The 24,507-nt window shown below is 38.7% G+C and overlaps 1 protein-coding gene across 8 annotated transcripts in view; it reads right to left on the bottom strand.

Moving 5' to 3' along the window:
* HDAC9 (histone deacetylase 9) overlaps positions 1-24,507 on the bottom strand; it is a 696,981-nt gene that overhangs the window by 414,117 nt on the left and 258,357 nt on the right. The window lies entirely within an intron of this gene.

Here is a 24,507-nt window from a genome sequence, read left to right as displayed (position 1 = left end):
GCCAATGCTCCAAGTGCCACCTTCTGCTTTACACTCAGGCCATATTCTTTGTGCTCTTTTGACCAGCTCGTGTGCTGGACAGATTGCTACACGATGCTCAGTAACTGATCTGCTACCCGGGCTGAGCCCGTGACTCATCAAGGCATCAAGGTGAGTCCCTGATGCCTTGTCACCACTCCTCGCTCAGCTGCTGGCCTCTGTCCTGTAACTCGCTGGCCTGCTCCACAGCGGCCCACCCCACCCCAACCATCTCGAGGCTGCTGGCTGATACAGCAGATGCTGACTCCAGGCTTCAGAAGGATCCCACAGCAACGTTGCTTGAGACACAGTACTTTTACAAAGCACCTCTTTTAGGTTCCACACAGATCTTTACACCCCAGGATATGCATCTACTGTAGGATTGCTGGATTGGGGTAGATTCTGTGAAATCACACTGCTCCCAAATCCACAATTCCCCTGGAGCTCACCTCCTCCCTGAGCCCAGGCCACTGAGCCAGACTTCTTTTTGCCTTTGAATGAATTCTTTCCTAGGGCCCACAAAGTCCTTCTGAGAATCTGTCTTCTATTCTCCAAGCCTCCCCACATTACACAGGTCACCAAATATGCCAATAGGGCTGAATGGCAAACATGTTTTTTTCCAAGTTTACCATATCCAGATAAATCAGTGGTTACAAATAATGTGGAAAGAGGGGATGTCTTTTGTCTAGGAACTCCACATGTGGGTTGTATACGATCTATACTCCTGGTCAGGTGGAATTCTCTATTATTTATGGATATCTATCTGTCTGTCTATACACCTATCTGTATAAGTATATACATATATGTATGTGTGTGTGTGTGTGTGTGTGTATATATATACCCCAACATACACATATGTATACATAACTCACATATTAACATACATCCACATGAAACACATATTACATTTATGCTCTACTTTTCTTTCTTTTTTTAAATTATATTTTTATTGTTGACACTATTACAGATGTCCCCATTCCCCCCACCCTTTGCCACCTCCATCCAGCCCCCCCCCCTTCCCTCTGACCATCACAAAACTGTTGTGTGTCTATGGGTTATGTATGCATATATGTTCTTCGGCTAATCCTGCTTTCTTTCCACTTCTTGATACTTTCCCCATCATTTTGTGTGTTTTGTTGCTTTGCACTCAAAGGGTAAATGTGAAAGGTACATAACTGAATCCTTCCATTCCTTTTGATTAAGAAACTGACCAATCAAAATATAAAATCTAGAGCTTGCCTCTTCTCAAAAACATAAAGCAGCATAGAATAAAAAGTTTTATATTAAATAATGCTATTAGTTATATTTAAATATAAAGAAACAATGACAGTACAATTCAATGTAAGACTCCCATGCTCAGTAAGACAGAAGAGAAACACTCTTTAAATACGAAAACACTTACTTCTTAACCTTATTTAAAAGTAGGAACAGATTAAGGAATCTCAGAGGGAAGGCAGGGGTGGGTGGTGGGGAGAGATTAACCAAAGAATTTATATACATATCTGCATAACCCACCGACACACACAATAGCGTGGTAAAGGCCTGGGGTGGGGGGTGGGGGGTGGGTGCTGGGTAGATGGAGTCAATGACGAAAAAGGGAGACACTGGTAATACTTTCAACAATAAAGATAAATTTTTAAAAGTCCTAATCAAATTTATTCACACATGGCTAAGTGAAGAATGATACTAATGATGGACTCACCAGTTATACTCATAAAATACTTGGGTCATTCAAGGGGGGGGTAGTAAAGGTGTCTGCCCTGTAACTAACACTGTGCAAAAGTTATGGAGAATTAAACTAAAGCAGACAAGCTCTGTTCAACATTCTTCCACCATGGAAAAAGCCATTTTTCGAGACATCTACCATTTCCCCAAGCAAAGGCTCCCACTCATGTGAATGGTGTCGATCTTTTGTCTTTGAAACAATGGCACAGTTGATGAATAAATATCAAAGCACTGGAGTTGAATCAGGAACCATAGATGCAGATGCAATAATTAGAATCAGGCACTATCAACACACCAATTAGCCTCAATTAGGGAAAATTTCACAATATTCTTGTTGACTTCACTTGCTCACATATCCTAGGCAATCAGAGTTGGAAGGGTTTCCAAAAACATTAATTCATTCCACAGACATTTCTGAAAAGCCTAATATTTGTCAGACAGTAGAGTGTCTGTCTGATTCCCCTCACTTCTTCAATAAGTGACCACTAACCTCAGCTTGAATGTCTCCAATAAAGGGAACAAATTCTTTTGAGATGCTTGTTTCATTTGTTAACATCTTTGTTAAAAAAGTGTTTCCTCAACTGGAATCAGAAAGATACGTGAAACATACATAAGAAGTATGATATTGAATATATTGGAGGTACAAATTGGAGATTTATATTATCTGAGATACCAGAGACCATTAGTGAAATTAAATTCCATAATAAGGAGGAGGGAAAGGTAGGGGGGTCTTTACTCAAAATTAAATAAAATGCAAAAATAAGTTGGTTTTAATACATATTTTAGTTATACTTACAACTCTGAACTCTTTCTTATAATGAACAAATAGTGAATTAGGTATTGTGTTTGGGAAAGGGGTGGTAAAGCTTTTTTTATATAAACATTTTTATTCTAATACTATACACATAAAAAAAGTGAGCAAACCATAGGTATAGATCTCAATAAACTAACACAAAGTAAACACACCCAAGAAACCAGCCATATCAAGAAAGAAAACATTTTGAAACCACAGCAGCCTTCCCCATGGCCCTCTCTGTCCCAAATCCCCTCTAAGTACCTACTAGCTGGGCTTCTCACATCATACGTGGGGTTTGCCTATTTTTTAACTTGATAAAATTAAATCATACGCTAGGCACTTTTGTGTCTTGCTTCTTTCTTTCAACATGGTATTTGTGAGGTTCATCAATATTATTGCATGCAATAGCAGCTCATTTATTTTCATTGCTGTATGATGTTCTATCATAAGAATATATCACAATTTATCCATTCTAATTTTGAGGAACATTGTGTGTTTCCATCTTGTGGCTATTACTAATAGGATGCTATAAGCATTTCTGTACATGTAGTTTTGGTAAACACATCTTGGTGTATATATTTCTCTAGGGTTTGTATATAAAGGTATAATGCTGGGTCATATGGTATGCATATGCTCAGGTTTAGTATAAACTGTCTGGAGCTTAAATGTCTCAGCAAAATAAGTTAGTTCCATAACACAGTCTTCAGGTTGCCAAAATATTCTAGGGCTTTATCAGTTTTCCCCCAAGAGTCTTCTACTCTTCTAATATACAAATTACTCTCCCCCCACCCCTACCCTCCACTTCTTTTTTTAAGCATTTTCCATGCCACAAATATTGCAAGTTTCCCCTTCTTAGAAAATCAACAGGTTAAATTCTACCAGAATTTCAGGAGCTTTGCTGTTCAAACTGTTTTTCAACATCACTCTCAGCAAGTTAATAAAATCCAGAATCTTTTCCAAAAAACATAACTTGACTTTGCACTGCATTTGCACTATATTTTTAAAAGGAGTCCTTTCCAAATTGTATCCAAAATCCAACAGGACGCTGACTGAGAAGGAAACTGACTAAATGGGTGAGTTATGAAAACAAACAAAAAAAGTGAGGTTAAGTAGGAATATTTGAGTGAAAATAAATTTTATAACTATTCACTTTGCCATGAAACACTAGCTCCCTTTACTTCCCTGTACAGCCTAATAACTGTTAGAAGTCTAATAATGAACACTCAATTAATTTGAATACAACTGTACATATATAAAATCTTGAAAGAAAATATGCCAATTTATTTCTTGGTGGTAGGATCAAATGTGATCCTATTTTATTTTAGTACTTTCATTTTATACAATAAATATGCATTACTTGTATAAGCAGAAAATATCCATAAGGATTAGACTAAAGGAAAAATGCTTCCCTTTCAACATCGACTCATTGGTCTTAGTTCTGCTCTGTGTAGCTACATAGAATAAATTTAGCTTATTTTCCACACAAGAGCTCTTGAAATAGCTTATAACATGGTTCTTTCTTCACAGAATAAATACCTCCATATCCTTCTATAGTTCTTCCTATGACATGGTTTCAGGACTCCCTGCAATTTAACTACTTTTCTTTGGACATGATCTAGCTGTATTCTTCCAAATACATGTTATAATAGAAATAGGTACACAATGGGTACAAAGGGAGACTTTTAAGCAATCAAACTTGGATTTTGTAAAATCTATGGTCGTCTTTTTTAGATGCATATGGTGATTAATAATAAAGTTCTTGCTACAATATTCAGTCTGGGTAATAAAATATAGTTTATAAGCACTGCAGATATAGACATTGCTACGATTCATAAGAATAATCTCAACTGTATAATTTAAATATGCTCTGATATTTAATGTATTTCAAATTCTAGGCTACACATGCATGAAACGAATGGTGGGCATAGCTGCACTTCTGTCTTTTCCCCAAAGGGACTAATAACACAAATGGCTCTACAATGATTAAATTCAACACATCTTAATCTCTTCTCTTTTATAAACAGTGTAACATTATCAGTATTTATTTTTATTCCAAAACCAAAAATCCAGTGAAAAAATAGGGTAATATTATAGACCGTGATTTTGGTAAGGGGTATAGAAATGTTTCTGTGAAATATAGGAATAATATTAAACAGCATGCAGTATTTCTTCACAGAGGGGTTATTTTAGGTGTTAATATACTTCAACATAAATCATTTTAAACTCTCTCCTATTTTTATTTTCATACCACTGACTCATAACTAGATTTGGATTTTTTAAAAGGTCAACAATGCCCTAGATATACTAAAGTCAATAAACATTTTCATTATTTTAACTACATCAATAATCCTATATTATTTTTAGGGTTGCAAGAAAGAATCTAGCGACATGGGAATTCAACATTTTTCCAAATATTCAGAACTTAAAAAAAAAAAGTAAAGCTCACATGGTCACAAGCATTCACTGATTAACACGAACACAAATATTCATTGGGGCAATTTTTTTGGTAATAGAGAAAAATTGGAAACAGACTAAATACCCAACATTGTGGGATAAATGTGCAAATGTTAAAATAAATTGGAACATTTATAGCTTTCAACAGAAAGCTGCCTTGATATTTTGCTAAGTTTAAAAAAGGGGGGGGGAGAGAATATCACATTTGTATATTTGTAAACATAAAGGAAAAAACTTGAAAGAACCATACTATTGAAAGTGTTCTCTTCAAGGAAATATAGGTGGAAAGGGAGCTTCAGTTTTTTCATTTATTCTTAATATGATAATTTTTTACAATAAACATCAGGATTTTTGTAATTTAAAAACCCCAAATGCTATAATATCCTTTACATGGAGAGCAGGATTAGAATAAAGAAGATCTGACTCCAAAATGTAGCCCTAACCTTTTACTTTGTTCAAGGCTTGTCAAATTTATGCTAAACAGATTCTTTATTTCTTTATTAAACCCACCCCCACCTTGGCATGTGGATGAATAGTGACCAATGTCCATGAATGGCTGGTTTTAGAGCAGTGATGTCACATACACCAACCTAGAAAACCATGAATAAAATCTGAATATGACAATACACTATTTTGGGCCATCTTCTGAATTCCAAATTAGATACAGTTCTCTAACTTTAGTGGAAGCTCTGTGTATGTGTCTGAGAGTGTGGGAGCCAACAAAGGGTAGTGTTTGTCCCACTGAATTTAAATGTCTCTGCATATTATCCTCTTGTCTGGCCAGATGACAGAGGCCCTTGCCAGTCCCTACTCTCTTTAAATAGAGACCTACACTTTTTAAATAGAGCTTACTTGTTCTAGAGAAAGGTTTTCTTTCCTTGTGTTCCAATTTTGTTCTTTAAGGAGCAAGCGAGCCTCTATGCCATCAGCAACTCATGCACATACCCAAGACGTGTCTGACTTATAAGCAGGATTTTGTTCAAAAGGTTAAATAAAAGTCTTCTGTTTATTCTGTTTTTACTTCCAGCACCTAATGAAAAGGTCAAATCATTTTCAGGATGTTTCCAACTATTGCTGTCAACTCTCTTTTTACCCATTTAGCTATTCAAGCATAAAAGAAGTATTTGATTCAGGCAAGCTGACTTTTCAAAACAATGCCTTCATTTCTGACTATTTGTAAACAGCTCTGCCTCGGGGCATTTGGGAACAGACAGGCTTGGTTACAAAACACAGAAAAACAATTGCTGGCACTGATGAACTGTATTGGGCTTAAATTTTCATTAAAAAAGGCTCAGAAAGCTCTGTGAACATCAACTCCTGTTATCACAGATATTTCTTTTTTCAAGAATGTCATGTGCAATCTAAACACAATTATAGGGACCACCAAGTCCTATATATTTTAGTGTAACTTATTCCCAGAACAACACAGTCAAGGAAATTATTGAGTGAGCAGAAAATCTGCAACCTGTCAATATGTAAAGTCAATTAACATCATTATATAGAATATAATGCAAACATATAAAGAAGTTACACACCCCTTATTCAAAACAGCTTCCAGTGGAAAACAATGAAATAGTCACCAAAAAAGTGAAAGTAACTCAATGTAATTGGATTTACATTACTACTTAAAGGAAGTTGTGACTTGAGCTAATAGGAATTGTACCTTCCATGATTAGTGAAGCTGATTATAGTTAAGTAGGTAATCTGTTTCCATGATATGGCTATTGTCTTAAGAGGAGGCATAATTCATTTTCTGCACTGTGAATTCTTGTATCATTGATATGGTGACTACAACCCCTTGTCTTTCTGTAATACATATACTGGTAGCTGGGCATGACCTTCTTAGGTCATAGAATGATTAAGCTCTTGAATAATTTTAGAAACCTCAGACAGAGCTAACATTTCCAGCCCTGAATCTTACATTGGCTGCATATCCTAGGAAAATTTAGTGATTAAATATAAGAGATGAGAAAGATAATATTTTCTATTCTTAGTACATTTGAATTAAATAGATGAAAGTCATAGTATGACAAAGATTAGACACAGTACTTGATGCTGATGAGCAAGAAGAGTTAGCAAAACCCTGTTTTTTGAAAAATGACAATAGTGTTATCACTCACAACTTATATTTTGGTACCAAACATTTAACATCACATTGGCACTATTTTATTTACTTGCTAGTGGCTTCTTTGGATATGGCATGGTTTGAAGAACTAGTGTATGCAAGGAAAATAGTTCTGGCAAGGTCAAAAAACCCCAGAATCTATTGTATCTAGATAGCATCTCATCCCATATGCTTAAAAAATGAATATATTTGGAAACAGCAATTTAAATACTAAAATAAGTATGGGATGTACAATGTCTGGTTGATAAAATATAGTGATCTAATTTTTCCCTTTTATTTACAAGATGTGCCTCTTAGTATGTAGAAAATATATACTCAGATGTCTATTCAGAGACATTTCATTATTGCTGATGACAGTAAGTCACCATTATTATTAGTAGCTATCACAGTCAATTAAGCCTTTCTCCTTCTAGACAGATACAGACATACACTTACACTCCTGCTAGACAGATACAGACATACACTTGCATGAGTGAGTATAAAGACCATACCATTTGTACGTGTTTGTATGTGTGTACAAATTAAAATTGGGTTCAATTGTCATACAAAGCATTTTTAAGTTCCTAAATTCTATTTTATAAGTGAAGTGTGGTGCTCTGTTAGTTAACACAAGAGTTAAACATCTGGTCTTATACATATATATAAATATGTGTGTGTGTGTGTGTGTGTGTATATATATATATATATGCGCTATCTTGAGACCTTCGCTAGTATTTACCTCCAGGGCTATCATTATTAAACAATAACATGTTTTTTAGAATGGACCGTAACTAACACCTGGAGAGTCAAGACTTTAAAAAATATGAATCCTTAACAGTATTACTCGTGCTTACTTCCTGTTTATTTAGCTCTGTTTCCTTCTGTGAGGTGCATGTGTGCGCTCCCTGTAACATGACCAGTTTCCAACTTGGTTTTACGGGAGAGGTGGGGCTATTTACCCCACCTCAGGTCTTCAGTCTGATTTTCTATCAGAGAAAATATAGTTACACTAAATGACTAAATAATTTTCGCTGATGTCATGATACACAAAATTAATGCTAAAATATAACATATCCCTGTTGAAACTGATGATCATAGCAAAGAAAGGGGTTTCCGTCACAAAAATCTGTATTCAATAGGCCAGGTTAGGCAAAGTAGGCCTTACCATCCCTGGCTGTCACTGATTACTAAGATTCTGTCTCAGTTCAATGGAAGTGACTTTGTATGAAGGCAGGGACTGCTGTGAATTGTTTCTGATTCTGATTAAGAGCCAATCGGCCCTCAGTCTGGTGCCTGGAGCAAACACTGTAGCTGAATCCCCGAACACGCCCCCTTGTGAATTTTACCAGTCACACATCAAAGTCATCTTCCCTGGTTTGAAGCTGTACATTCTGTGGCTGGGCTGGGACTGAATGAGTCTCTGGGGACATGGACAGACCAGCTGCTAATTAACCAGGCACTGTCATGACTATCCGACCACTGAAAACCCTAGAGAGAAGAAAAAATACACATTTCCCATGGCACTGCAGCATGAAGAATTATAAATAGACCCTGCGAAGTAGCAGCATGGTGTAAACGCCCGCCCTCCACTCAAAAGAATAAAACCTATTATAGACTTTGTTTAGTTTTATTACTCTGAGAAATGTAGCATTTCGGCAAATGAGGGTTCTTATAAATCCATTGCTAATCCAAGGTACCCAACTGAATGTGGGCCCCCCAGTGGAGATGCAGATGAACACAGCAAAGTAGGGGTGGGGAAGGCAAAGAGGAGATGAATCATGGTCACATGGAGTACATGTCTCAGCTTTGCAGAGGGGGAGGGGAGGAATGTGTATTTGGCCTTCTCTATTGTTTCAAATTCCTTATTTCCAAGCATTAATATGAATTTAAGGCTGCATGAAGTCATGCATCTTGTTAAAAGAATAAATGTGACAGAGGGGAAAAAAATTACAGTTCTTCCCACCCAATCCCCACAACTAATAGAGGGGTGGAAAATGCTAAATTTAGATGGGAAAGGAATCCTGTGTGTAAGAGCAATGTGCATAAGCAGAGTCGCTGGTGGCCCTGTCGTCTTTAGTTTGCTCTCACTTTGAAGGGCCCCTGCACTGGGAATTGAAAATGTGTGTGAAAATCAATTTCCCCTCTGTGTCTCTACAGCCCTTCTAACCATGTAAGTCCCTCCATGTGTGGAAGATGGATGAAAGCATGGGGCTGTTATGTATGTATTTTGCTTTCTTTTGTTTTAGATTTCTAAAACCTAAGTCTCCCGAGAGTCTCACCTCAGAACAGGTGAATACTGAAAAATGTCTTTGGAATGTAGGATAATTTGCAACCTGTATTATGAATGTGTAAAAATAAAAGCTGAGATAAGTCACAGCTTATTATTTCCAAGCAAATGTCATGCCACTATGTAGAAAAAATATGTGCCTATATGTGTGCATTTGTTTACTTTTAAATCCTTCTAAACATTTTATTTAAAAATTTGACATTTTTCATTGCCATACAAGTGCTAAAATATTGAAAACTCATAAGTAAAGGTAAATCCAAAATGGGGAGAAAGATAAATGACAAACGTCCAAGTAAAATATTACAATAAGAGCTGACTGATGATATGGGTGAAGTGACATAATACTTTTAAAAATAATTCGCCACATGTCTACATATGAAGGCGCTTATGATGTTGCTATGAGCAATAGAATTATATGGTCTTAGATATTCAAAAGTTCGATCTTTGAAAGGACTTTGAGTCACAATCTGGGCTACTCCTTCAGTTTTCATCAACTTTTGAGATTATTGCATCCATTATCTAGATAAAGGAATAAGGTCCAGAGAAGGTGACTGAGTTGCCAAAGTCCCTAAGAGCAAAGGGGGAAAGTTGGAACTAGGAGCTGGAAGCAAGATCTCCTTTCCCCTAACACACTGCAGTACCATTAACTCTTACTATGGATTTGGCTTAGAAAACATTAATAAGGAAGCTTTCAGGAAAGATAGTAGTATTTAAATATAAGATTATCAGAGCTCAAAAAAGAGACATATGTTTTGTCATGTCTGTTTATTATGGCAAACTTAGCTGTCAGCATCTGAGAGAGAGAGAGAGACACTAAAGTTTTTCAGAAATGATATTTCTCTATATGTTATGTACACTCTGATACTTTCAATCCTGTGTTTAAAATGCTGGTCTCAATCCTCTGACTTGATTTCTCAAACTAAGACTAGGTCTCCTTGTCAGTGAGAAGACAGTAGTAATGAGGGAATCAGGTCTATGACTGTAGGACCAAGGAATGTCCAGGGTTTCCTAGAGGACTGAAGAGAGAAGGCGGCAGTGGCCACACTAGCACCTTGGGAGCAGCGGCTGTGGAGAGCCTGATGAAGCAGGAATGAGATGCCTACTGAGTTTTCATATGAGGCTGACAGCCAGACAGGGTCGGTCAGGCTCTAATTTGTTGCCTCGATTTAACCTATTTGAAACATTTCAAAACTTAACATTACTATGAGAAAGTCAAACTGCAATTTGCTTCCAGTATTTATATAAAACTATGTTTTTCGAATTTACGAGAATGAGAGGAGATAGGAAGGAAGAGACTGGATGAATGACATGGGGCGCACAGAGCCGCAGAGAAGGGGAGGCAGAGCGAGAGCGGAGAGGCGGAGGGGTGGACAGACACTTCTGTCAGTGTGGTGACCTTCCCGTTTTAATTCTCTCGGACTCCTTACAGAAGAGAAATACTTAGCATTATTCCAAACCAACAGAGCCAATAAGTAATGAGCTATGCACGATAAATTAACTGCTTATCAAGTGGGATCTATTCAAACACATCCAAAATCACATATCATGCACATGCTACATAAACCCAGATACCAAGGACGGAGTCATACCAACGACACGCACATCATTTATGTCTATTTGGGACTTAGCAGTGTTCAAAAAATAATTTTTACACTCACTGGTTCCCTTAGAGCTTAACAGGACTGATATAGGAAGGAAAAATTTAGAACTTCTGTTGGTTTTAAAAAATATTATTTAAACGTTAGCCCCAGCCCAGTGGGCATGGCTCAGTGGTGGAGTGTTCACCGATGAACCAGGACACCACAGTTGTAGTTTAGGGAATAAAAAGAGAGAGTATGCCCTTCCCAGGATTCACAACTGTTAACAGTTTGTTGTGTATCCTTCCAGACCCTCTTTTCTAAATATTTATGTGCACACAATTATATATAGGTAACATATAATATATGTAGCATATACTCTCTTCTCGCTTCTGCAATGTCTTGGACTTTCCATATCTAGATATACATCTCTAACCTATTTCTAATGTATGGATACATCATCATTTAGCCCATCTCCAATCGTTTTGTGATTATAAATAAAAAGCCTATATGCATGAGTTTGCACAAAATGTATAAATATTTCCACATGGTAAGTTGATTTTAAAAAGTTGAAGTGCTTGCAATGTATTATATTAAAAAATTTTAATGACAAATTATTGGTCCCCAAAATGTTTCTAATGATATATCAAGTGCCCATTTCCCCAGACCATTACCAACTCTGGGTAACACCAGTCTTTTAAAAATGTTTGAATAAAGGTGGCTCATATTAATTTTTTATTAAGCATATGTCATCTGTTTATTGGGCATCTGCATTTGTTCTTCCATGAATAGTGCTCGCATATCCTTTGTGCACGTTTACTTTTAGTTTGTCTGATGATCTATAGGAACACTTTATGTACTTATTCATATATTTATAGCATATGTTTACATATTTACCCAGCACCTATATATATGTTACGGATATTATCTGTCAGTCTACAACATGCCAAATTTCTAATCTTTTTCTTTATGGCTTCTGAAGTATGTATTGATGGTAGAAATAAAAAAAAACACACTGATTACAGATGAGCTCATAGAGACTCAGATGAGTTTAAATGACTTGCCCATGGTCACATAGGTATACACTGGTGATTCAGAGGGTCTGACTTCAGTGGGCAAGTTCCTCTGGCTAGGACTCAAACAAACTATAGTAACAAAAAAGGCATGTGATATTTTTGGCAGGCTTTATCTTAGTGTTCTTGAATATATTACACATGTATAAACACACACACATTCCCCCCCACACACATACATCCATACACTCTTTTAAAATTCTCCTTTTACGCTCATACATAAAAGACTACTTTGCACAGACCATTTTAGCTTCAGATGAAGTGAAATTGAGCCTAAAATCAACTTTAATTAAAATCAGCTCAGAAAACCTGATACTGGATTGCCAGGGCTAGGAGGAGATTTACAGAGTTTGAACTAGTAAGTAAATCTCCAGTCCCACTGGAAGAGGGCCTTAAAAATCCCTCTCCCTTCACATTAGCCTCATCCTAAAGAGGCTCATTAGTTAATAATACATATGTAAGTGTAATTAGTATAGTTGGATTTATTAGTATAGTTATTAGTATAGCTGGATTTATTTATAGTAAATGATATGTACCAGGGTTTGAATTTCAGGACCAGCAATCCTATTATTTCCATCAGATCAAATCTATTCCTTATCATCTACTTCTTCCCTCAATAACCAAACCACGCTAAATCGCCATCTACATTTCATTATCTTGCTACTAACACACCGGTGATTTCAATCTATAAGAGGTATATTAAAATCAAGCCTCATTTAGCAAAGGCAACTTTTTATGAAAACATAATCTATTAAATTTACAATTTACAAGGTACCGCCATTCTTAGCAGATGTTAAATGTTTTATACCCTTTCTCCTGCAAAGAAATGAAATATTTATGGTATATGTGAGGCATCAAACAAACATTCCCTCATGATAATTCCACAACTTAAAATCATTGAGACAGATAGCTTTCTAAAGCTCTATCTTGAAATTAATGTGAAAACAAAACAACCACATATGAATTTTTGTAATAAAAATGAATGGAATCGAGGAATTTTCTTGCATCCACCTTACAGTTATTCACAAGCTTTCCAAGTTTCAACAACTGCGCCTTTTTTCTGTTCAGATTGCTACCAAACATTTGCGATTGGTGACCAAAACTTAATCTTTATATGATTTTATTTGGAGGAGAAATCTCCTCAAAAATATCGTTTCAATCAAATTTTGATTGAACAACAAAACTTCAGACTTCAGCAGTAATAGATTTTATAAAATTCACTTGTCCTCATATATTACTCACATACCTTCAAAGAAAATTTCTAAGAGCCGTCAATTGTGAGCGTTGTACATTTCTCACTACTGCTACTACTACTATTAGTAAAGAACAAATATTGCTGCCCGGCCGGGCGTGGCTCAGCAGTTGGGCATCGACCCAGGATCCAGGCGATCAGGGTTTGATTCCCGGTCAGGGCACATGCCCGGGTTGCGGGCTCGATCCCCAGTCGGGGGCATGCAGGAGGCAGCCGATCAATGACTCTCTCATCATTGATGTTTTTCTCTCTCTCTCTCCCTCGCCTTTCCTCTCTTTGAAATCAATAAAGATATATTTTTTAAAAAAAGAAAAAAGAAAAAATATTGCTAATTTAACTCTAGCTGGCATAGTCTATGTAACCACAGACTTCGGCCCTCCTGTGCAGAACCCTTCCTTTCAGATGTCTCAGGCATACAACAGGAGCATTCAGATTTCCAACATAAGCCTCAGTGCTCAGGGGGTGGGAAGGAGTGTTATTCCTGATTCCAGGTGCAGATGCACACAGAAGTGCACCGGAGTGTTTTACACAGGCCCAGGGCCCGAGGGACTGGAGGTCGCTTGCATCATCGCCAGGCTTGTGATGAGAAACCTACGTCAAATTTTACAAATGTCCCTCCATTCAATTCAGCATTTACGGAGGGTCTACCACGCGCAAAGCCTCATGCTAAGCTCTAGAAATGCAAAGGTAAATTAGTTAAAATAAATGTCCTCAGGAGAGTTCCACATCTATCAGAAGAAACAGGTAAGTATAATGGTCACAAAACATCAGAGTTCTGCTCAGCAGAAGAATGGACCAGGGCACCGTGCCAAGGGCAGGAAGGGAGTGCTTCCAAGGGCAGAGGGTCTGGCAGGTTCGCTGCTCTAACATCACTGCCTAGGTCAGAGCTGGAGGCTAGGGGGTCCCCAAAGAGCATGTGTTGAGAAGATAGATGGATAGAGCCCTGGCCGGTCTGGCTCAGTGGTTAAAAGCATCGGCCTGCAGACTGAAGAGTCCTGGGTTCAATTCCAGCCAAGGGCATGTACCTAGGTTGCAGGCTTGATCCCTGGCCCTGGTCGGGGTTCCTGGGAGGTAAGCAATCGATGTGTCTCTCCCACATGGGTGTTTCTCTCTCTCTCTCTTTTTCTCTCTCTCTCTTCCCTCCTTCCTACTCTCTCTGAACAAGGAATGGAAAAAATATCCTTAGGTGAGGGTTTAAAAAAAAGATGGATAAACGCTGACTCTCCTTTGGTGAAAGAAGCAATAACTGAAAGACATGATTAGGTTTGTCAGACAAATAGGACTCAGCAGCTGGGCTAAGACGCATAGGCATGGATTCGTGCTTTATTCAGGACCCTCCAAACAGCCCTTGTGCAGGGAGAAGGTGAGGGAGAAATCACAGGAGATGGGGTTAAAGATGTAAAAATGACAAGGCCAGGAATTCCGACTTTAAGGTGTACGCAGAGGAGATGGTGCTCAGCACAGTGTTCTACGCATATGAAGTTCTCAGTAAGTGTTTGTTGAATAAACTGACTGAACGACTTTCTCATAATAGATAATGAAATTAATGCTGAGATACGGAGAAACCGATATGCAAGTCACAGTCACACTCGCTATGGCATATACTGTACAGTATTAAAACCTGTGTATAATGTGCTCATTTGTCAACACAGCAAGCGGTTATGTTTAGTTTTTAAGGCATCATGGGGTATAAAAGAATAATAACAGTGTTAGTAACAATGTTAGCAGCAATGATATGTACATCGGGAAGGATGCATTGCTGTACTTAGCTCTTTGTTTTTTAAGCCCATTCACAGCTACCCTCTTCTTTGGTCCTTTCTGGATTTAGAGTCCAAAGTGTTATTGGGGATATAATATATATATATCAAAAATACTCACAAAATTAAAGCATAACAGTTTGGGGTCAGGTATCAAAATTAGCGACATAGGCCAGGGAGAAACATATGGCAAGGCTGCACAGGCATGGTGTAGCAATACTATGGGAGCCACTGTCCTAGTTCCCATGGCCTCATCAGGTTGAAATTCTTGAAAATATCTGAGAGGAGGAATCCAAGGAATCTCTCCTACTTTTATGCCCTCATAGAAGTAACAAAGTTGAGGGCCTTTGACATTTCATATATTATTTTGTATGATTACTGTATCTAATCATTAATTTTTCTTCCAGCCCTTCGTAGGTCCCTTAAGGTCTAATTTTGTTGCATCTTGTACCTGCAGTGCTTTATGCATATAGAGGCAGTTTCTACAACAGTGTGTGTCTCATAAAACCAATTGTGAGTGGGTGCCTAGGCAAGGTGCTGCCATGGAAAGATGGGGCTCCGGGCATGGGCAAGTACCCATGCTCATTTAAGGTCTTAACTTACCACAACAGGAACTTGGGAATAGAACAGAGCCTTCAACTTGAAATAATCAGTCAGTTACTAGAAGCATAAAGTATATTAGGATGGTGTCGTGCCTGCAACAATTGGTTGTGACTCTCCAGCCAGCGCATAGCAGCCAGGCGATGAAGGTAATTGTACTAAGGATCAAAGAGTTGAGCTCCTACAGCGAAGCAAGTGCAGACGTTGCCAATATTTCATCATTCTGAGTTATTTCCCTTCTTTTCCTAATATGAAAGCTATAAAAGGAGGGGGGGAAAAAAACCCAGCCCCTGAAAGTGCTATTGTTAAGACCAAAAACTAATTAGTCATTGCTTCCCAAAGTGTTATGTGAAATGTCTCCAGAAATAATGGTGTGCTTTCTCAGATTTTATAGGTTTGCTGAGTCTAGTGTTCTCTGGAATTTCCTGTTTCCCTTGCTAGGGAAGATTGAATAAACTTTACAAGTCATCTTGAATAACACGAGCCTTCCAATAAAGGCAATCATTTGTGGATTCATAAAGTATACAACTAGACTTGAAATGAGGATGAGAGTGGTAAATAAAAGCAGTTCCAAGATTGTGTATGTAAGTGTGACTAAACTTTTTGGTTATTATAGGCCTGAGGTCATCATTTTAGACTCTTTGAAGATGCTGAATGAAAAATTCACATTTCCTTTCAGGGTGTTCAAATGTCAAATAAATTATGGCCTAAATGTGGTCACCTGATGCCCTTAATGTTTGTAAATAATTTGTGCCAATTCGATTGTAAATTATATAGATATCCCTGGATAAAAGTTGCTGTTTGATATTAAGCACCACTGTTGTTGTACTTTAGTAAAATATTCAGATTGTATGCTTCCCACTAAGATTAAAAAACTCTATTAGCATTTGTGGAAATGCTGTCAACTGATACGGAAACTCACTTGGCAAATTGGCACTTAGAGGGAGAGAAAGACAAATGGCTTTTGCTGAGCAGCTGCCTTCAGAGGTTCCCATGAATAAAAGATAATAAATATAAACCACTGACATTTCTCTTCTAAAGCTTTTGATGTGTGCCAATCAATTCCCTGGAATTACTCGACCTGATTTAGTCACATGTGGCTCATAATTATGCCTGACTGATTCAGAAGAAATATTATACATGGGTTAATCCCAAACATCAAATGCAAATAATGAATCTGTGTGACTGCAATTGTGTACCCACGTATCGCTGTGCTGATATATGGGGCCTGTTCCCCACTGAGCAGCCAGCGGCTACTCAGCCACGTTCTCTTCTGTTGTCTCTTCTCAAAGTTGAAAAATACAGGCTGGCTTGGTAGAAGGCAAATTGACATAAATTCATTACAAGGGGCTATAACTGCTGTTTCAGGACAGCTGATGATTCCACCTCTATGTCCTGATCACGAGAACAGTGTTAAGAAGACTTGCCATTTATTCTAGAAAGAGCCCGAACCTTGGATGGAGCTTGCCGGAGAGAAACTTCCTCTCAATATTTTCTATAAATGTAATGTACAATGAGCATTTAAATGTTAAATCTCCAGAATCACAACCCACATGGCACTTTCTGCTTCCTGCCCAAGCACCGATAATTTAGTAGTAACTGGGAAAGGAAGACCCTCCTCTGGGGCCAGGTGTAAGAGTTCATCAAATGTTCAAACACGCCTAAGAGGGCATCCACTGTGATATTTGAAAAATGCAAAATTCACTGGCATTGGCAAGCTTTACCACTGGAAAATCAGAAAGCAGCTCTCTCCCCAACACGTCACCTGCCCACTCAGCTGAGAATGAGAATGTGTCACGCCACCTTCAGCTCTACGTTTTTCTCTTTATGGTGAGATGAGTACTTGCTGAACAATCTTTGTTCCTAGCCAACTTTCAAAATCGAGTCCTTGTGCTACATCTCAGAGGCAGACTGTCACTTTACAACGATTTCTATATTTTCTGGAACAAAACTTCCTGCAACAATAATTTTGTTAATAATAATTCTGCATTTTTCTGAAAAATTTTAATCTACTTGGACACACTCCCAACAAGCTGTCTACAAATTCCTGTCCAATTACTTTTCGTAAAGCAAAGGTTCAACTTTCTGAAGACTCTCCTGTGACAAGAAAAGAATGTGTCTATGACACCGAGAGATTGAAACTCATAATAAAATATTTTCATATGTATTTCCCAGTAACCTACAGATATCTTTGTCATATGACACGAGTACCATGTAATTTGAATACACAATAAAACATTCTTAATGATATAATCATAAAATATTATTTTTTAATGGTTTTTAATTGATTTTTAGAGAGAAAGAGAGAAAGGGAGAGGAAGAGAGAGAGAAACATCTATGAGAGAGAACCACTGATCTGCTGCCTTCTGTATACCCCGTACTGGGGATCGAGCCCACAACCTGACCGGGAATCGAACCAGGAATCTCTAGGTGTATGGGATGACACTAGGCCAACCTCGCAACCCCAGCCAGGGCATAAAATATTACTACCTTTGCTACTGCTACATTTAACTATTAAAGGCTAATGCTGGGTAATGTCCCATTAAATTTTTTGATGACCTTGTTGTAAAAGTCATATAATCATTTAATCTCTATAAAGGCAAAATTTTTAAAAATGCTAAATGCCTTCCCTTTGTGAAGAATGCTGTCATTATAAAGGATTAAGAAAAAGAACTCTAAAAAATGAAGCCTCCATATAAATGAAACCTCAATAAGCATAAAATACTAAGCTTCTAGAATTTATACCAAACTTTATATTTTTCTACTTATTTTTCCTCCAAATATTTAAAGGAAGAATACTATTATTCTTCCTATTACAAGATGTGACTAAGAGAATCAAATCTAAAACTGAGGAAGGCCTACTTCCCCTCAAAATTTCAAAAACAACTTTTATATAGGAAATTTAATTATTGCACTGAAGGGAATTACCGAAAAGAAAAACCTACTATTTCCCAGCATAGTGCCCCAGTGTTATTTATAGAATTACATTATTTAATTTCATGCCAACCTGATACAGTACATATAATTATTTTCAAAATACAAAGAAAACGAGACCCAAATAATTTAAATAACTTGCCCAATGTACATAGTAAGTGGCGGGATTGCATTTGAACCCAAATCCAACTGCCTCCAGGTTCTTTTCACTTTACCAAAGTGCAGGGGAGGTTTTAAAAAAATAACTCAGTTGTTTGCCAAGTGAGTAACAGCGAACATTTGGAAATGATCTGACTTGGGTGAGAGGTGCAGCTCTTTATTGTTAGGCTGAAGATCAATAACGTGAAATGCCGTAACTTCAAATCAGGGAAATACAAGGTCACACTACAAGATTAAGAGTGAAGACAAAATTACAGCAGGATATTTGTAGGTAATCTGTATCCAAAGATCTTCATATTTAAGATGCGGAGTTTTCTCATGCTGTTCAAGGAGGTTTTTATTCCACGGTTGTGCTAGATAGTCTCCAAGTGGAGTGGCCGACATTCCTTTCCCCCTTGTAAGTGTTTACAATTCCTCCCAGCAAGACATGGAGTCATTTCCCCTCTCCTCAAACCTGGGTTGGCCTTGTGACTTGCTTTGTACCATACGAGGTGGTGTAAGCGGTACTCTGCCAGTTCTGAGCCAAGCCTTTAAACACGATTAGCCTTTATGACACCCAGACCTTCCGCTTTCACTCTCCTGAGACCCAGCCTCCACACAAGAAGTCGAGGCTATGAATGACAGGGGGCCATGTGGAGAAAGGCCCTGGAGAATGCGAGGTCACCCTGGCCTTGCCGTTCCCAATTCCAGCCCCAGCTGAGTGCCATGAGAGCGGAAAAGGGCCATCTTATCAAGTACTGTCCAAGATACAGAACCATGAGCAAATAATTGGTTGTGTTTTAAGTTAGTACATTTTGGGGGTTATTTGTTACATACCAACAGAGAATTAAAATAGTGGTTAAATAGCCAAAGAACGTCGATGCATAACTCACAGACAACAGTGGGGTGATGGCCGGAAGGAAGGGGGGAGGTTGAGAGGGGGCAGTGAAAGGGGAAGAAAATGGGGACATTTGTAATAGTGTCAACAATAAATAAATTAAATAGTGGTTAATTAAATCTGTTGCTTTAAGCCACTGCGTTAATCATTTTGTACTGTTTTACAAATAAAGCCATCTCCTGATGCAACACCAAGTACCTAGAAACTACACTTTCTCAATATTGTCAGAGAAGAAATAAATTAGGATTACTGATTTTCAAAAATCCTATATATATAAAATATATCTGGTGTAAATGAAGCGCAGCAAATACACACCCAAAATGGGGGGAAAAGTTAAGAGTTATTTGTTGAAATTTTCACTCCGCAAAAGCTGTTAAGTTTTAAATATTCATAAAAATAATCAATGTATTTTTGAAATAAAAACAAAAAATACCTGTTCTGAATAAACTTGTAGTGTTCCAGGTAATTAGATTGTAAAAAACAAAAACAAGTATTAATAAAATCCGCTAGTTTAAACCTGTTATAATTTTAGTGAAGTCTATCTCAGTTACCCAATAACAGCCTGCTATAAAGTGACTTTTGATAGAAAACTGATGTATTTGTAGCTATTAGCCCAGTCGAAACCTTTCCACTTCACACTTTGGGGGCATACACAGAACTATTAGATTGGAAGTTTTAAGACCTAGCCCCTTTCTCCTCAAACTGAGGCCTGTGTAGAGACAGTGAAATTATTAAACATAAACTCCAGATAGGAAATGAGTCTAGAGAGGGGAAAAAATAACCTTCAACTCAATCCATTCTGAGGTTAGTGGCAGTTTTTTGTTTTTTCTTTAAAAGCTAATGACAGGTTGGGCTGTGGCCTGCTGCTACTTCGCTCTGCGTCCAAGTCCAAACCCCAGGGTGATGCCTTCCTTTCCCATGACCTCTTGCCAGACTTCTGCTTTCTTTCCCCACAGGCTTGGCTTCCCCCTCTTTGAAGATTCTGTTGTATAAAATCAATGCCTCATTCTTGCCTATTAAGGAGCGCTCTTTGGAGACCACCATTTAGCAGTCAATTGACAAAAACTGGGTAGAGTGGAGTCAATTCAGATTTTCCTCCTGTGTATAAGTATTTGTTTATAATCTATTTCTAATTTGCATATGCATTTTTCCAACCAGCCTGTCTCGCCTGCCAATATGAAATCTCTAGTTGTTATTGCTGATTGTTAGCAGCCCATGGCTTCTCCTTTCTAGCCTTTCTCCCCAACGTTCACTGTTCTGTATTTGAGGAGAATGGGAAGAGTTTACAGACTCTTTTCTCACCATTTTATGGTCCACTAGACCAACACTAGGAAAGAAAAAAATCGTTAGTGTACTTGGAGGGGGAATAAACTAGAGCGAAACGCACACTTCCAGATGTGAGAACGTGTCCTCTTGCTACATCTGGGAAAATAAGTGGAAGAAAGTGGAATAATCAGATTATTTAGACACAGTGAGAAACAAAAGACAATGCAGTGGCTCCTAAACATAGATTACAACAGAGAATGACATTATGCCAGTCCCAGAAAATAGGGTCTAGGCATTCAAGATAGACCCAGGCCAGGAGCCGCCACCACCACCACCATCCCTTCTGGGGCTGGCCCAGGGCTCGGTCCAGGGCTCAGCCTCCAAAAACAATAACAACCAGACTCTCAAGATTTAGTGCTGTCCTTTCAAGAGACTGTTTTCACTCAGGGCTCTCATTAATCTTGCGCATTCACCCCGAGTCCAATCACGAGGCGAGCGAAGGCTAAGAGTCTGTTCTTGGGGAGCTAACTGCTTACTTGTGAGGTAAACGCGCTCACCCATGACACTGAGCTACCAAGAGGGCAATGAAAGAAATAATTTAGGATATTATGCCCTGGAAGTTTCACGTTATGAACGTGTGAATCTGTCTCCCAGCTTCAAAGTTACCTCATTTGGGAAAAAGTTCCCTGTATCTTTCCAGACATAAAAATAATTGCATTTTCTCCCTCCCTTCCTTCCTTCCTTCCTTCCTTCCTTCCTTCCTTCCTTCCTTCCTTCCTTCCTTCCTTCCTTCCTTCCTCCCTCCCTCCCTCCCTCCCTCCCTCCTCCCTCCTTCCTCTCTCTCTCTCTCTCTCTCTGTGTTTTTAAGAGACCTTATATTTGCCAATTTTAATGGGTGTTTTGAAAGAAAAGATTTTGGGGGGAATTGTTTTGAAATTTACTTGTTTCTTAAGCAACTACTTTTAAACTAAGTTGTTTTGTACAGTTATTCCAAATGTGAAACAATTTCCTGAAAACACTGTAGAATCAATCAGCTAAAACAGTATTTCTCTGGTCCCCTACAGATATAGCTTTCATTAAGGATACGCTAATTGGAAGGGTAAGGTGTGATGGGACAGAGAGCAGAAGGAACATTTTGAACAGTAAAAGCGAAAGCAAATCACAGCAATAAGTCAAGGAGACATGACGAGTGTCTGGCCGTGTCCATGTTGTGGCTGTATCTTTGCGTTAGCTGTCACCTCTGCCGGGAATAGTCCTCCAGCAGATCTTTTGCAGAGCAGCCTGCTTCTCACTCAGGTATCAGCTTAAATGCCACATCCTGCAGGAGCCACCCTTCACAGCCCATCTAAAGTTGGCTTCTAGGCGCACTTGATGACTTCACTTTGTTTTTTGTCTTTTAATTCTCACCCGAGGATATGTTTATTTTTTTAACTGATTTTAGAAAGAGGAAGGGGAAGGAGAGAGAAGCATCGATGTGAGAAGAGAGACAGTAGCCTCCCACCCATGCCCCAACCAGAGATCAAACCAGAAACCTAGGTATGCGCCCTGACCTGGAGCTGAACCTGCAACCTTTTGGTGTCCAGGACAATGCTCCAACCAACTGAGCCACCCGGCCAGGGCTCCTTCACTTTGTCCTAATGTCCCCTGAGCAATATTTACTCTCCGATATCTCCTTGCTCATTTATTCACCTCCCCTCTGCTTCCCAAGGAAAGCATGAAGTCTGTAAGAGCAGGGATCTGTTTTTTCACCACGGAGGCCCCGTGAGCCACGAGACTGTCTGACAGAGATTAGAGATTTTATAAAAACTTGAAGTCAATGAAGAAACAAATAGAGGAAGGAAGGCATTCACGGGACTTTGCTCACCCCGCAGCATACAGTTCATGCATTATTAGTATGAAAAGCCTACAGGGAGAAGAACCTGAAGTATCCCTGGTACCAGCTGTAGATGAAGCCATAAAAAAGCAGGAACTCTGTTTATTGTCCATTTTTCTGCCAGGGCCTAAACTTCAAATCCTGCGTGATTAACTAGTGCTTGACTGTTACAGATGACGTGAGCTCAGCTCCAGCAATCCCAAAAAGCAACACGAGAGAAGCCAGCGATTCTTCAAACAAAATGACCATGGGAAGTACACCTATTCCCGTGCCTGGATTCAGACGTCATGTCAACAGTCTAGAAAGATAAATAAATCATCCCGGGTAATCAGAGCGTGTGTTTGTCCCAAGTGCGGGAAAACTGCATTTAGGAAGAAAATGTTTGTTCCTGCCTGGCCATCCATGCAACTCTAGCAATTTATCTAATCTCGGTGGTTTATGGGTTTTGTTTATCTCATTGAGGTCCGTTTCTCGGTTGGAAACTTTTTTTTCTTTCTTTTTTTTTAAGAACAGCAGAGCTTTTGGTTTTTACAAAAATGGGGGCTGCTCTTGGTGCCTGTGCCCCAGGCTGCAATCTGCAGGTGCAGGCCTCCTGGATTCTCGGGCAGCCTCGTGGAAATCCCACCCTTCCCCAAGCGCAGGAAACAGGCCACGGGAACTTTTCACAGTCGCCGAGAATGCTTGTAATTTTTAATGATCCTACCCAGTGACATATCCTTGCAGCTATTTTCACAAAGGAACCAGACGCTTTTATAAAGATGGAAAGATTTTTAGGAGATCTTAACAAAAGAAAAGATGTATTAAAAGAAGAAAGGCCGTGCTTCTTCTGGAATGTCTGTTTCCTCTGGTTTCCAAACCTCTTCAAAGGTCCGAAAGGCTTATTTCAGTAACAGAGTGTAATTTATCATTAGCAACATTCTCCTCTTTAAATAGAAAGCACTGTATAATAAAAGAAGCAATAAACAGCGCACAGGATGGAGTCCTGCTCCTCTTTGGAGATTCTGAGTCGTGTCTAGAGAGGAACATGCTGCCACGATTTGGAAAAACTGAAACTCATCTCACTTGGAGGCAGCGGGGCACAGTCTTTGCCTAACACAGACCTGACATCTCGTCTCGAGCTTTACTGTAGCAGTGACATCTTGACCAGTTACTTAAATTCTTTAAGACTTAATTTCTTCATTTGTAAAATGAGAATGCTCATATCTATCTCACAAAGTTATCCTAAGTTTTGAATGATATAATGTATTTCTTAGTACATCAATAATTGGCCTTTGGCCCTAGCCTGTTTGGCTCAGTGGTTAGAGTGATGGCTTGCAGACTAATAGGTCCTGGGGACAAGGGCATGTACCTCGGTTGCAGGCTTGATCCCCAGCTCCGGTAGGGCGAGAGCAGGAGGCAACCAACTGACGTGTCTCTCTCACATCAATGGTTCTCTCTCTCTCTCTCTCTCCCCCCCCCTCCCTTCCGCTCTCTCTGAAAAGCAATGAAAAAATATCCTCAGGTGAGAATTAAAAAGAAAAAAAATTGACACTTGTATTTATAATTATTATCGTTGTTAAAATATTATTATTATTATTTATACCATCATTGAGAGGCATTTTTCTTACTGGCTGTGATGGTTAATTTAACTTGACTGGGCTAAGGGATGTCCAGATAGCTGGTAAAACATTATTTCTGGGTGTGTCTGTGAGAGTGTTTCTGGAAGAGATTAGCATTTGAATCAGTAGACTGAATAAAGAATATGCCCTTACCAGT

This window comes from Miniopterus schreibersii, assembly GCF_964146895.1.
Source record: "Miniopterus schreibersii genome assembly, chromosome: 9".
Taxonomy (NCBI): Eukaryota; Metazoa; Chordata; class Mammalia; order Chiroptera; family Miniopteridae; genus Miniopterus; species Miniopterus schreibersii.
The sequence above is the reverse complement of the archived record's forward strand: the minus strand, read 5'-3'. Positions and strand labels throughout refer to the sequence as shown.